The 16,206-nt window shown below is 41.7% G+C and overlaps 1 long non-coding RNA gene across 1 annotated transcript; it reads left to right on the top strand.

The window, feature by feature from the left end:
* Positions 1 to 8,056: 8,056 nt before the first annotated feature.
* On the top strand, positions 8,057 to 15,983 carry LOC128152485 (uncharacterized). The gene is made up of 3 exons (XR_008238672.1): positions 8,057 to 8,149; positions 13,462 to 13,700; positions 15,785 to 15,983. It is a non-coding gene; the product is annotated as an uncharacterized LOC128152485 (long non-coding RNA).
* The last annotated feature ends 223 nt before the right edge of the window (positions 15,984 to 16,206 follow it).

Here is a 16,206-nt window from a genome sequence, read left to right as displayed (position 1 = left end):
AGGGCTGGGAGAACAAACCAGCCAAGATCATGATTTATTAAACGAAGTGTGTATATAACCTGGGTAGAGAGGCATCTGTTGAGGTCAGACACCTTCCCCTTGGACTGTGGCAGAGGCATTTTCATGGGAGGATCTGCAGTGAAACGCCCCACAACTCAGTGGTTTGCATTTTGGCAATTTGTCCTTTGGTCATGGAGCAACATCTAGTTTTCTTGCAGTCGGCTGAGCCCCGTGGACATCTTTGCGGGCGTGTGTCTGGCAATTGCGTGCAGTCACCAAGTCGGCGAAAGGATGTTTTCTGTGTGTTTTACACAGGGACGTGAAGACATTAACTAAATGACACATTTTCTTTCTTGGTCAGCACAGAGGCACTCCTCTCAGTTTGAAAGCCCTAGATAAATGCAGAGGAAGTCACATGGATTAAAATTAAATCCAAGATTTAGTTCGGCAGATGTCCCTTTCAGAGCGTTCACAGGCTATTACGGGATCAGTACACTACAGGGCAGATCTCTTGCCCCGTGATTCCCTAAGCGTTGCAGGATCATTCTGGCTATTATGGTTATATTTCAAATTAGAAAAAAAGCAATATGTCAGCTTTTCCAAAAAGAAATACCTGGTATTTTCAATCCCCCACAATATAACCACCCACGGCCAGCCCTTCACCACCTCTTCTTTCTCAGTTGCTGCTCCACCTTCCACCCCAGAGTTAATAGTTAAGCAGAAAATTTGAAACAAGACACAGAATCTCACGCTTTTGCCCATGTTTTGTTGTAAGTCTCTACGATGAGATAGCTTGCTTACTGTGCGTGTCAGTAGGAACATCTGCAGCAGAAGCGTTTCCTGATGGCTCGCTTTGGGAACAGTAAGGGTCCAGCTCTCCCTGAACTGGACTGGGACTAAGTACCTGACCACGCTGCAGGCTTTTCCCTGCTGGAAGGGAAATCCCAACCGGGCTTTTATGGTGAGCCAACTTTTGCACTGCGCAAGACATGACCATCTTATCGAGACTGGTAACCTGCAGTTAGTGCAGCTACTTGTGTGTCCAGGAGAATAAACCCACTCAAGTGTGAAGTTTCACTATAAATTTAGATATAGCCATCGTGTTCACTTCCTTAGCAATTCCCTCGCCTCATCCCTGCCTTTTTTTTTTTTTTAAATTACAGTGTTATGCTGCCATTACAGACTTGAGCAAATGAACATTTAGTATAAGGTATAGGAAGTGAGTAATGATACCTTTCACAATTTTTAAGCCCCTTAATGAGGGATATTAGGCCTGTATTTAGAAACCTGCAAATGCAGCAAAGGCGCTTCGACTTTTATGTTTCTATGTAATAGAGCTCAGCAATTCGCGTTCTCTTTTAGGAAGCAGTAAATTCAGCCAAAGAAATACAGCTTCAGACAGACCTAATGTTTGGCAAATGCAACTTAAGTTTACAAAGTTTTGCTCAAAGAAGTGCTGTAGGGGGATTGAAAATACCAGGTATTTATTTTTTGAAAAATTGACATGTTTAAACTTTTTATTGTGAATTTATGTTGTTGCTTTTTACTAATTTGAAATATAATCATAAAATAAAAAGGTGAGTGTACTTTAAAAACACCATCTGTGTGAATATAAGCACTTTTTAACATTTGCAGCTTGCTTTGCTCATGCAAATTGCATTGCTTTGTTTATGATATTTTGTAGAAAGTATACAGAAGGGTCATGAGTGCATTTGAAGGAAATTATCCGTTCTTATTCAAACATCCTTGCAGTGTTACTGTAGCTCTAGTAAAAGGCAATGTTTAATGATCAATGAGATCATTACATGAGCAATAATGAGATTTGCTTTTGAAGCAGAGCAGCTTAGAGAAGTAATCAACTACAGAGAAGCCTGCAATTTGGGGGTTTTGGGTTTAGCTGATAACTTTTTTTCCTCTGCTCCTGGCAGCAGGGAGCTTTCGTGCATAGAAGAATGAAAAGCATCAGCTGAGAGATTCATCTTCAAATTGCTCTTGGCTTTATTCATAAGAAGTAGGAAAGTTCACGGGTGTAGGTGGTTGTATATGAAAGACCCTGATCCAAAGCCCGGTGAAGCTGGTTTAAGGACATGTGCTAACTTCAGCGGGCTCTTGTCTCAGGTGCTAGTTTTGCACTTGAGAATTTGCGCAGGACCGTAAGGTTTTGCTTAGTTTGGAAGTGTTTGGAATTACTTTTTCTAGTGCATTTGCTTCAACATTTCATGTAAGTAACGCCGAGTCCTCAGTTACCTGGCAGACTGTTTACTTTCTCTATCTTAGCACTCCTATTTATGAGAAACTGGTCATGGTAATGAAAACCCAGTTACCCTATAGAATACATTTATCGTAATAGCTTCTCCAGCTTAGCAGAGGAGCAATGATGCTCTTCCCAACTCATAGGGAGTTACATGTATACATGACATTTAAGCACAAATTCTTGATGAATAGCCAGAGGATCCATCTCTTCAGAAGCTGCAGTTCAGCATAGAGACACAGAATGGAGGCCCTTGGTACATCAGCTGACAGCTGACCCATGCCCGTTTGTGGTCTCTCTACTGTTGCTTTGTTTCCCATTGCATCCTGCAGAAATTCCCTCATGGAACTGGAAAAAACCACATAGTCAAGGCCAGTCAGCTGCTTTTCTTATTTCAATTAATGTTTTGTTATCCCTCTGTAAAAGGGAAGTAAGAGTTAAGAAATAAATATCTGTGTAGAAGTTGCAGAAGATAAGAGAGCTTTGTTCCTCATTTCCTGCATGTGGTCAAAGTACTGATGAAAATTGGAGATGCTGTCTGTTTATGTTTGGATAGTTAAATCACAAGGTTTTGTCCCCTTATGGACTCTTGCACCTCTATTGCATTGCATGAATGACTATGTAAAGGAATCAGATGTGCTTTATGAGTAGGAGAATAATCTGTGATTCACAGAAGTAGGTCAAAGCAATTAGTGAAATGTTAAGCCTCGTAATGTAATGTAACATGTGCTGTCTGCCCAATTCCTCCACATCAGTTTCAGCAGGGATAACATTACACAAATGTGTTACTTAACAAGCAAATATCAAAAGCTTTTAAAGAGAAGCCTTCTTAAAAACATTAAGCTGCTTCATCCCGTGAACGAGTACTGGATGGTCTCACTAGGAACCCTCTGGGGAGTCCTGAGCACGCAGAGGACCTCAGCAGGGAGGGCACACTCCCTGTTTACAGATAGGCACTGAAAGGCTGAAGGAGGAGAAATTCTTCACTTCAACCTTTTGAAATGTGAGCGTTCCCACCCAAAATAATTTCTCTACGCCATCCTTTGTGACTCAACAAAATGAATCATTCAATATCACAATCACTTTCAAGGAAACTAAAGTGGACTAAGAACAGGGTTTAAAAACTTTGTGGGTTTTTGTTGTTGTTGTTGTTGCTGCTGTTTTCTTTTTTTGGGGTGGTTGGAGTTTCTTTTTTTCCAGATTATTGCTGTAGGAGAAGTTTTCTGTTCCTGGAAGTATGTGGGGGCGATCTGGCAAAGAAAGTGAGGCAAAAGAGAGCGAGGCAAAAGAGGGTGAGACAATGTCTAAGCCTTAGTTTTGCTACTACACAATAGGTGCCTTGTGAAGCACGTAAGTGAAATATTTCATCCTGCCTGAAAACCAGAATTCTACTTTTAAAGGAGCAAGATGTCTCCCATGGCTCCAGTAGTGACTTCCCAGCAGCAACTGCTCTAATCACAGTAGAAACCAGTACCGGTAAATGCAATATAAATGCACTAGGGGAATACTTGCATTTGTTTCCAAATGACAGAACTTGCCCAGGTCCGTAGCTAGCCTACATCTAAAGCTCACTGTGTCCCCAGCATATTGGTATGTTGAAGGAGGTTAGAGGAAGTATACATGTAATATATGTAAGAAAACCCTACTGAAAACGTTAGGTGAGGAATGAACTTGTTCAGCTGAAATGCTGGATGTCTTTGATAGGACAAGGTGTAATGGCTTTAAACTGAAAGAGGGTAGATTTAGATTAGATGTAAGGAAGAAGTTCCTCACTATGAGGGTGGTGAGGCACTGGAACAGGTTGCCTGGAGAAGTTGTGGATGCCCCATCCCTGGAAGTGTTCCAGGCCAGGTTGGATGGGGCTTTGAGCAACCTGGTCTAGTGGAAGGTGTCCCTGCCCATCCAGGAGGGTTGGAACTAGATGATCTTAAAGGTCTCCTGCAACCCAAACCATTCTATGATTAATGGTTAACCTTGAGGAAGAATTAACATCAAGGGACTGGGGCAGTTCTTGGAACTGATTGCAGAGACAGGAGGAAGAAACGGTGAATCTCTGTCTCTGTGCACCAGAAACAAATGTGAACTCAAAAACCAGGGAAGCTTTGAGTGTGGAAGTCAATAGAAAAGTAACAGAAGTCAATAGAAAATCTTCTTGGATTTATAAGCAAGGAAATCATGCATTTACTCTTTTGTGCTTAAGGAGAAAGGGACTCTGCATTTTCTGCTTCTCAAAGACCATGGCAAAATAAAAATAATCTCATATTTGGATTACTAGTTGTTCTCCTTCCTCCCTGAATTAAGCAATAGCCTGAAGTGCTTAAAGAGAAATTACTCAGGTGTTCTTTGTCTGAATTTATAGTGGGTATGGAAAAAGCAAAGTAGGTAGGTAAAAGGGTTTTAGCCTCCTCTATTCTTTGCCCCATTCATCTGTCTGATGATTTCTGAAGCTGCAGACAGTTAGCTCTTGCCCAAGCACAGCCTGATCACGCAGCATGTGTGTTCCCGGATGAGCTGGATGTGCTGCGCATGAGCCACGCGCAGCACGTGGTGGTGCTTCTGGCTGGCTGAGGCTTATGGGGACTTCAGCTGACGTGTGCCGCCCTGCCCCGTGGCGCAATCGCTTGGCCTCCCAGCCTTTCCTTCGCGTCCTCTTTTCGGTTGATGCTGTGTTCAGACCTGTGGGCACGTCTTTAAGGGTACTTGCTTCCAGCTGCTTGAAGCTCGCGGTGCAAAACCACAGGTAACCGTGTGCGGTAGGCAGCTGCATTCCTGATTTGCCCACAGAAAGCAAAGAAGCACAAAGCTAGGTACGTAGACCTGGAGGCCAATTCTAAATCTAGCCATAAATATTTTACTGCTTTTTCTCTGTCTTGTGCTTGTCTGCAGTTGTTGAGGCCCAAAGGTTAAATACATTAAGGCAGTGTCTTTCATTTAGTGGCTGAAAGCGAAGCAGAAGGGGAAGGGAGCTAGTATTTGTTTGACGTTAGACAGGTGTAAACTTCAAAACTAATTAAAAATTAACAAATAGCAGTCATGATTCGAATGAGAATCATTTGGGAAAAGCTCTGCAGGGAGAGCATCAGGAGTTGCCTTTGGCTTCAGAATCTCCTCTCGCAGCTCCTGAGAACAGAGGGATGTCTGCCCTTTTCCTTTTTCTCAGGTGCCAGAGAACATAAAATAGTCCTGCCAGCGTGGTACATGGAAGGATGATCTGGGTCAAAATGCACTTTCCAACAGCAGTTATGCCCTATGTTCTTGCTCTGATAACCACACATAGTGGTAATTATGAAAGTGCAGAGCAAAACTGCAAACACTCTCTCTTTACACTGCTTCTGTAGAGGCAAAATGGAAGAAATCCTATCTTTTCTGGTAGCGTGCTCATTTTAGCTTTGGGGAGATATTTGGGGGTATTAAGTGCCTTAGATCCATTTGGGTAGACAAGATGTGTCCATCATCAGCAACCAGCCAGAGATATTTGCTTATAATGGTACAGTTTCCCAAGTGACATAGATGACACTGAGCAAAGTGACGTAGCTGGAGGAAGTCACTTTTGGGTAAAAGGATCTTATATAAAACCAATTTGACTACTGCTTTCTGTCAGTGCAAAATTATTCATCAACTTCAGTGATTTGAGCTTTAATTCATATGAAGACCAGAGCTTGCCCTTTCAGGATTCCTGGATTTGTTTTCTTTTCTCTTCAGCATAACAGAAAATAATGTGAAATGCCTCCAACTTTGCAGAGACAAGCCTTTCAAGGTCAGTATCAGTACTTCTATTGCCTCACCAAAGTCAGAATACATTCCACCTTCCACCTGCTTCCCTTGCAGAAATCTGAAATGATCAAGATTCCTGTCTGGCGAGTTGTTCCCAAGAGGTTTCTGGTTTTAAATGCTTGGTCCTCCATCAATCATGATATCATGAAAATGTTTATTTCTGCCTTCCCTCCTCCTTCCAATTTTCTTTCCAGGAGATGCAGATAGCATAAAAGTCTCTGAGAAATATTAAGACTTTCAAAAGGCCACTGTCCTTCAGTTATTTGTTCCTCTCCTTTTTTCCATAAACTGCAGGCTTCTAAGGAATGAAAACGAGAGCCTCCTGCTTTTGACAGATGCTGCCATAAAACTGACTTCACGCATCCAGCAAATACTGACTGTGAGGACTGTAAAGGGGCTACATATATTTTGCTGTTAAATTTATAGCACTTTTTTTTGTTGTTGATTTTGAAATACAGAAAATCTTGGTGGCAAACTGCAGTGGTATTTGCACAGCAGCTCGCTCTTTGTGTTTGCTGCAGGTACTGGGAGTGTTGCTATTGCACTACTTAGAGGGTTAGACAAGTACAATTGGCACTTCACCAGAAATGTTTCTGGGTTTGGGTGCAACTGGTGTTTGAGAGGTCTTTGTTAACAGAAAGGAACAACAACAATGAAAAAGTTAAAAGTGCACCATGTGAAAAGACCGAGTTCTGCAGTGTTGTAGACATCGATATTTTTGTCATTGTCTGCTGTGGGAAGGAAAAATACTTGGACGCTGATGTAAAACATTTGATTTACTTACTACCCTCATAAAATCGTAGGAAAACTTAAATTGCTTGAACTACAACTATTTTGATGTCTTCTCCAAAATATTTGCTGTAATCTTAAGGCTTTTGCAACATCATCTTTATCTGTAAGTCTGTTTTTCTTAGTGAAAATAGATTTTTCCAAGAGTGTTAAGTACCTGTGTAAGTTGTCCTTGTCTCCATGGTGTGTGGGTTTTGTTTTTTTTTTTTTTTTTACTGTTTTGATAACTAAGATGATATTTTACCTGCAATTTCCTGTGAAGTTCTGACCGATTTAGCAATGTCTTACCGCATGGCACATGGTTTGACATACAGCGCTATTTTATACTACGCATCAAAGTTGTGAATATACAGCAGCCCTGTTTTGGGTTTGCGTGGCGGGGTTTGGGGAGCGGGGGAGGGGCCGCAGGGGTGGCTCCTGTGAGAAGCTGCTAGAAGCTTCCCCGGCTCCGAGTCGGACCCGCCTCTGACCCAGCCCGAGCCTGTCAGCGACGGTGGTCGCGCCTCTGGGAGAACAGATTTAAGAAGGGGAACCTGCAGCGGAGAGGGAAGTGGGATGTGAGAGGAACACCAATGGAGATACTGACGTCAGTGAAGAAGGAGGGGAGGAGGTGCGCCGGAGGAGGGGATGCCCCTGCAGCCCATGGTGAGATGGCAGGCTGTCCCCCCCCAGCCCATGGAGGGGAGCGGAGGCCCCCGAAGATGGCCGTGACTCCATAGGAAAGCCCGCGCTGGAGCAGCCTGTGACTGAATGACTGCTGCCTGTGGAAAGGACCCATGCCAGGGAAGTTCATGGAGGACTGTCTCCTGTGGGAGGGACCCCATGGTGGAGCAGGGGAGGAGTGAGGAGTCCTCCTGCCCCTGAGGAGGAAGGAGCGGCAGAGACGAGGTGTGACGAACTGACCCCAACCCCCATCCCCTGTTCCCCTGCGCCAGGAGGTGGAGAGAACCAGGAGTGGATTTGAACGGGGAAGGAGGGAGTGGTGGGGGGAAGGTGTTCTAGGGTTTGGGTTTACTTCCCATTATCCTTGTTTTGATTTGATTAGCAGTAAATTAAATTGATTTCATTTCTTCCCCAAGTTGAGCCTGTCTTTTGCCCGTGACCATAAGTGGTGCGTGATCCCTCCCTGTCCTTGTCTCGACACACGAGCATTTCTTTATATTTTTCTCCTCATCCCACCAGGACCAGGGGGGAGGAGTGAGTGAGCAGCTTTGTGGTGCTTTGTTACTGGCTGGGCTTAAACCACAACAAGCCCACAAGCAATAGAGGCTCCCCCAAGCCCTCTGGATGTTAAATAATCGCTGCACTTCTTCAGGGGACTGAAACTGAAACAAGGTAACATATCTGCCTGTTTTCTTCTTCAGTGCTCAGCTCTTCTGGAAGTCGTGATGAAACCACTCACCCGTTCAGACAATGTGCCCTTTTGTTTCCACTGATTCAGACAGTGGCAGGAAGAGAGGAAAGCAGGTTGCAACATGGGGCTTGGAGGAGCTGACTGTGCTGTTAGGGTGGGGTTGAATATCAGATGTACGGTCGCACCAGGCCGGTTGCATGCCGAAAGATAAAGCAGAGGTATTTGTCCAACCCTAAACGTTACGCTGTCAGTCCGACAGCTTACCTGCAGGCAGCTTTCTCAGTTCTTTACAGATCTCCTAACCTGTCTGAATGAGTGATTAGGGAGTTTTTGCTTATCCAGGTAGTCTCCTGAGTTTGTTAGAAGTCACCCAAGCCATCCTTGTCTCATTTCCACCTCAGACTCCCTGCTGATCTACATATAGCAAGGGCTGCTTCTTCCCCATCAAGCAGCAAATGCCAGTTGCTCAGACAGGACATGAGATCCCTCCTCAAAGGGTGGCAGTCGGAGCTGGAGAGATGCAGTCTACAGTCACGGCCAAGTGAGAGCGAAGACGTTTGGCAGCTCACAGGCTGAGTGCTATGTCTTGTACAGATCCTCGCCTGTGTGCAAGCAGGCTTGCAGTCTTGGTGTATGCCTGAGAGACACAGAGAGCACTTGCTTGGGTACCGCTGTCTCTTTTCAGATGTCAATTTCGCCTTATTCTCTTTTCCCAATTTCTGCGTTCCCCGACACGAGATGATACTGTATCATTTCCCTCTGCGCTGCGTGTGAAAAGCATAGAGTCTCCTTAAGTGGTGAACACTATCTGCTTCTCACTGCAGAATACATAATCCTAATAAATGGTTTTCCTGTCTTCAGACAATAGAAAAACATTGCAGAATATGTTCACCAAGCTGCATACGGCTCTTCTTCCATACTAAAATGCTCCCTACTGAGTACTTTCTCCTTTGAAATTTCCACTTCTGATAAGATGTCAGTAAACTTACTAAGTTCCTTTTAATTTTTCTTTTAGCCAAACTCTTCTATTATACAGGCTTTCAGTAATACACTTCTGTTTTTTCCTCTAAAGAAACAGCAAAATCATTGCAGTGTTCTTCTGACTTTTTTACCACAGTACTGAAAGAAATGAAAGTAGCTTTGTGTTCTTGATAGTTAATATAATATTTTGCAAACTTTTTAAAGCTGTTGAGTTAAAGTAACTGAAATTAAAGTTGTACATACATTTAAGGAAGCTGATATAAAAAAAAAAAAATATGAACAGTGTTATCTGCCTACACCTTGTACTGCTGAGCTCTTGCCATGAGTGAGTGTAATTCTGGCCAGAAAGGAAATGAGAAGAGTCCACAGATGATAAAATCCAGCTAGCTAGGTAAGGAGCCCTCTTTTCTGAGTTGCCTGTGGAGATTTCTATACCCAGTAGACGCTGAAGAGTGACATTTCTCTTTATGACCTGAGATAGATCAGTTACCTTCTGATAGAATTCAGAAGGGGTAAGGGCTTTGAGGACACTGCATGAGACACAGCGCAGTGCTTTGGAATGAAAGTACAGTAAGAGATTATTTGGGAGTACCTATATGTGCATGTTAGTGTTTAAAAGCAAGGGAGAATTTTGCCACCTGCAGAAGTACATTTGTTGATTTAGTTACTCAGTGGTTCAGGAATGTGTTTGCATTCTTCAGGTGGAAAGTAAAAAGGCAAAAATGTTGGCACCCATCCTCTAAGTTTAGCATAGTTTACACTTTCTCACAAGGTTTATTTTACATAGGTCGTTCTCCTAAGCAGAGAACTGAACCAAAAGCAATCACAGGCAATGCGAGGATTATCTCTTTTAGCACAATGAGTTGCTGGAAAGAGGATTTGCCCTTTGTCTGACTTTGGTTGCAAACACTTTAGCTGACCACTAATGCTGCAGATGCCGTGTTTGTTCCATTGCTGAAGCTATCTTTGACCTCATTTCCCTACATTATCCACCAACTAGAGGCTAATCAATAGAAACTATTTGCAGTTACTTGTAGCCCAATGAAAACCACAGATGATGCAAAAATTGATATTATATGTGCAAGAACATAGCAGTAATAGAATTTTTTTAGTGTTGCTGTTGCAGATTATGGTGTTAATGTTAGAGTCTTTTAGACTGGAGGGCACCTCTTGAAATCTTCTAGCCCAGCCCCCTTCCTCAAGCAGGGGCAGCTAGAGCCAGTTGCTCAGGACCATGTCCAGTTGGGTTTTTAATATCTTCACAACATCTCTGGGCAACCTGTTGCTGTGTTTGACCACCTTCACAGTAAAAAAGTGTATTCTTGTGTTCAGATGGAGTTTCATGTGCTTTAATATCTATCCATTTCCTCTTGTCCTGTCCATGGGCACTGCTGAGCAGAGTTTGGCTCCCTTATCTTCACCCCCCTCCCCTCAGGTATTTATATACATTGATAAGATCCCTTGAGCCTTCTCTTCTCCAGGCTGAACAACCCCAGTTCTCTCAGCCTCTCCATATATGAAAGGCACTCCAGTCCCTTAGTCACCTTTGTGGCCTCACTCCAGCAAGTCCATATCTTTCTTTTACTGGCGTGCCCAGAACTGTGACTCAAGCTGGTGAAGGTACACCCACCAGAAGTGAGAACCTAAACCTGTTTGTGGACTTGTGCTATCCTCTGGGAAAAGTTTTGCTGCCTAAGTGAATTATGTAAATTTAGAACTTATTCCAGGAAGGTGTTGTGCAATCTCAATTTCTGTAGCACTTGATGGGAGCTCTTGGCACTGAGCAAGACTTTTGAATCCTACACAACAGAAACGTGAAAACAACCTGGCCTGTTCATGATTAAGTTAGACTTAAACCCACTTATTCCTAAGTGGCATCCTTGCAGTGGCCAAATGGTGACATTAATTTTTAATAAACTGCGTAGAGAAGACAGATCATGGAGGTCAAAACCACTGACGTTATGATCTACAGCTGTTTTTCTTCTCTTCCCTATTGGGGCACAGTCCTGAAAGTGACTCTCCTCTGAATTTGAAATCAGTAACTATCTTCCTAGTTACAAGATGGGAGGGTTATTTAGCAAGTCCTTAATCACTCTTTGATTCTGAAATAGTGAAGGCAGAAGCCTGGAAGCAAAGCTTCTTGTTCTTATGGATGATACACATGAGGAAATGTAATTCTCAGCTTATAAGTATTGTATACAATCATCCTAACTTATGGAAGTTTATGAAAGTGCTGTTGTAAGTAGATTTGCCAGAAGAATTATTTTACCTAATTCTTAGAGATGGGTATCTTTCAAGCAAAGAGAACAAAGACTGCTGAATAAGTAATCCAGCTGTATTAGACCTCTATGCCTCAGAGAAATACTGGAAATTGATATTTAAATAAAAATGTGTCCTAGTAGCACATAGTTTAAATGAAAAAATTATTAAATCCCTCACCAAGTCAATGGAAACTATCAGCAATTTGGTGAGGCCAAGTGTTTACTTGTAATATGCACATCCTCACTCCAGAAGAGTAATAGTTTTCATCTTCCAAAAGCTAAGGACTTGTCAGATAGGCTTTTTTAACCTCGGGTGTTCAGAGTGAGAGTCGTTCCTTCAGACCCTATTTTCCAATGCTTTCCAGCTGGCATTTACTACACTTGTAGCATGGAAGTTTTGCTGCCCTACCACTCTGGGAGCCCATGGGGTAGATAGGGGTCTACTCAACAGGCCAAATATGCCGGGCCCCTTGAAGGCAGGTTCCCTAGCAGCAATAAAGCATTGCAGTGTGCTCATTCCATTCACAGGGGCATATCTGTCACAAGATGTGGTCCTCCTCATGTGACCTCAACTTACGCACTTGGGGTTTTCATTAGTTGGACAAATTTGATTAAGGCAATTTCTCAGCAGTTAAGCAATGCAGGTAAATGCAGCTGTTAGGGCTTTGTGCTGAAAGGAGGTCAGAGTAGTAGTGAAGAAGCTTGAAGAAGTATAGCCTTTGTGTACAGATCACTTTTCAGGAATGGATAGAAATGAGACCCTGACCAGCAGACATGGACCTAGCAAGGAGGATGTGAAACACTGTGGACTTTAGCTGCCTCTGTGTAAAAGACAGAGGAACACCTAAAACGTAAGATACTTTTAAGCTGGTTTGAGATTAGTATTTCTCCCTTGAATACTTGTGTTCTGGGTGAATATAACTTAGCTTATTGAAAGCCATCCAGTCACTTGTAATTCCAGTCATTCCCCTGCATTGCCAGTAGGGTACTTGCCAAACTGAAGTCAGGTCTGTGGGGTTGATCATATTGACTGACAGGAGATGTCCTGCCTGAGAAAGGTGGTGGACTGCCTTTGCCAGTGTCCCAGGGTGGTCAGATGTGTCCTGTTACACACCCAGAGCTTTAGGACTCAAAAAAAGGGTATATGCTTTTATAGATAATTCAACTATCAAAAGCTGTCATGATATTGATTAAATGAAATAAAAATGTGGGAGGAGACCTAAATCAACTTCTAATTAATAGGGCAAAAAATTGTTCTATAGGCAGCAAGCTATTCCGTATCTACTTTTTTAAATCCTGGTGCATGTCCTTTGAAATAATGAGTGGTGGTCAGTGTCAAAAGTGAGATACTCTGCTGGATGAAACTCAGCTCTGACTGTGACTTGTACAGCTTCAACATGAATAAGGAATGGTTTCAGAAGAGCTGCAGTACAGGGTTATATAAATTATTGATACCTCAAAAGTGGGGCAGGGTTAAAGTAATGTCATTGTGCCACTTCCAAAGACTATTTGTAAGTCACAGAAGAAGAGAACGTGACAGATTATCAACAAATAAACTAAAGGAATAGTGGATAGAACTACACTGTATAATTTAAATCCAAGGTAAAAAAATAGTTTTTTATAGGAGCACTTATTCAGGAAAGCTAAGGCAAAGTGCTCTTTAGAATATGTGCAAGCTTAGCAAATTCTTTCTCTTATTGCTAATGTTAGAATCCTGTTTGTCTGAAATGAATGTTTCTAGATATATATCCTCAGAAGTGCATCTTGAACTCAAATGCGTCATGGCTGGGTGCTTTACTGAAACTAGATGTAAACGAAAAACTTGATAGAGTAAACTATAAATAACTTCCTTAAAAATAAACTTCATTTGGAAACTCATGCTCGAGTGAATGATCCCATTTTCCATAAACATCCACTCAAATTTCCAAGTCACTTGGAAAATGAAATAATTATTGCAAAACAACAAAAGAGCCTCATGGTGGCTTCAATTTTCCACATGTCCAGTGCATGTTGTAATGTCTGTACTAATTAACTTGGTGTTCCATGCTTAGCTTCAGCTTCTAAAATACCTCACTGTACTGAAGATGTTTCAGCTCTCAGCTCTAAGGAGGTTGAGCTCTTCTGCTGGGAGGTGCGATTGCACTGGCAAAAGGTGATGCTGAGGTTGGATTTGTGAACGGCACTTCTCTCCTTGTCAAAGGCTGTGAAGGCCCTGTGAAAGCAGGGTTTTTAGGCGTGCAGAAAATGCCCCCTGGCTGGTACAATTGATCACGCCACTTTGGATGATCAGGTGAACTCATTCATGGCATTGGTTTATATGTGCTGCATCTTTTAAAAATAACGCCACTTTCCATGCATGCTGTTTGGGGCTAGTACAAAATACCCTGACTGCCTGCTATCGTTTGATTATCAACACAATATGTTTTATAAATAACATATTAAATGACTAGGCAATGAAACAATTAATTGATTTTATAATGAAGCATAAAATCAAATAGACTTTGAGATAGAGTTGAGAGAAGCTGGTGTCTGATCTGATTAAGATCAATGTCATTTTCTGCTCGCTAGAGCCTAGGGGCTGCTGATGAAGAAGTCATTAGTCTTAGTTTAGCGGTCATAGAACAGTTTGACAGGTTTTACTTAGTGATATGTGAGTGAAAGCTCAGTCTTAGGGGTCACCAGTGCAATAGTGATGTGGTTGTTTTGGTGTGGCCAGATTTATATCATGGGGAGAAAAATGGGACTGCAAAAAACTTCAGTGGGTGCTTTACCTTTTGATTGCAGAATAAGTTCTTTGCTGAGCTGGAATGGGGAATCCATTGTGTCCTTATGGGTAAACACATAAGAGTACTTTTTAGAAACATTAGACATCAGTAGACTACCAAATTTCTTTGTTTTTAAATCATTTCGTTGGGCAACAGGTCCAAAGAAATTCAAGACATTCAACTGCTTTTGCTCTGGGGTGTGGTTTTGTTTTGTTTTCTCCATGGTGCTTTCCACACAAACGGCAACCTTGGAAAGATGATTTTGAGAGGACAAGGCTTCTCTACCTGGGAGAAGTTTTGTATCCACCTGGTACCCCATGGACTTGTGTTTGCACAGTCAGGATGTAGCTGAGAAATGTCTTTAAAAGATTTCTTGGCTTTATAGAGCGATACACACAAATCTCAGCTCCAGGAAGTTGCAGTTATATCATTGAGTAGTAGTCTGGGTGAGGAAATGTTCTTTACCTTGAAGTATAAGCAGAAAGTGTTAATAGAAGAATTTATAGGAGAGTAATAATTACACTCACCCGATGCATGCTACAGAAAGCTCTCAGAGTGAAGGGGACTATTATGAGAACTAAGCAGGGCTTGGAATTGCCCCGCACAAGGAATTCTGGTATTTACATGCAAAGCTTTGCTGATATGAAATGCTCATGTTTCAAGGTTTTTTTCCTGGGAATCAAGTCCTTAAAAATCAAGAATTTACAAATGTAGAAATATTTTCAACCTCAACAAGGTATTTTACTACTTTAAAGTTTGTAAATTGCACATGACTTGAATTACTGAAATATCCTAAGGCACTTTGTAACTTCAGTACTTATCCAGATTTTCCCATTTTGAGTGCCTTGGAGGGGTGATCAAGTGTCCTTTTCTAAAAAAAAAAAAATCTTTTATAGATATGCTTCCCTTACAAAAATAATTTTCCTGTGAATCACCTACTTTTGTGGGACTCCCTCACACCAAGCAGTTCAGCCAGAGAGAAACTTGTAATGTCATCCCTGGATGAGAATGGGACTCAATATATTTCCTCTGGGGCAAAGGGAGAGGTAGTTTCCTGGTTTTTTAAGTGCCAGAAAGTAAATCATGTCAGTTGGCTCAGCAAAATGAAATATACACTAATTTCTGTATGAGCCAACCTGCAATGAAAGGCTGTTGGTTTTTTTTTTAATATTCTAGATTAATACAGAAAATTTCCCATATAATCTGTGCTTCCCTGGAAAAAGTTAACTGAAAATGTATTTCTGTTTGAAATAACCCCAATAAAGATCTCTTGGTTAGTTCTATGTAAAACATTGAAGATATATTTAGTCCTTTGCTGAGTTCTTGTTTTTAGCACTATTTTGAATGTTGAGTAATATTAATACACCTCTGCTATCTTAGCTAGGGTAGGAAATTGAAAAACCAGCAACAGATCAAGTATAAAAAATGTCTGCAGATATGTTTTGGAAGACAGCTTAAGAGAGTTCTTAAGCAGGCAAGTCAAAGGGAAAAAGTACTTATACAATCAAATATGGCTGCAAAAATTAATCCATTTAAATAATTTCTAGCATGTTAATACATTTTTAGATGTGATAAACTTATAGTGATTCTATCCTCCATTTACACACAGGCTTTTAAAGCTAGGCTGTATGGGATTTTGCCACTGATGGACAAGAATGTGCCATTAGCGCTGGGATGTGAACTGCTGCAGCAGTCCATTTGCTAAGGTAGGATATCTGTCATCTAGCTATGGTTTTTGAAGGGCAGACCATGTGGTGTGTAAGATATCAATTCTTTTGTGAAAAGGCCCCCCCAAATAGTAGCACTATTTTAACAGCATAATGTAGCAGACACTTTACTATGGGAGAAGCAAGTGCTATCTCCATAACTCGTTGTCTCTTCACTTTTCACAGGTTAATCCAATTTCAACAGTTCTTTATAACCAGGTAGAATCATCACAGATCCATTATATTTAGCTAAGTCCTACTGCTCTGTATTCACATTTTGAGCTATGGGTGAGTGTAAAGCAATAGGTGAATGTAATACCATTTT

This window comes from Harpia harpyja, chromosome 2, assembly GCF_026419915.1.
Source record: "Harpia harpyja isolate bHarHar1 chromosome 2, bHarHar1 primary haplotype, whole genome shotgun sequence".
Classification (NCBI taxonomy): domain Eukaryota; kingdom Metazoa; phylum Chordata; class Aves; order Accipitriformes; family Accipitridae; genus Harpia; species Harpia harpyja.
This window is presented reverse-complemented; position numbering and strand designations above follow the sequence as displayed.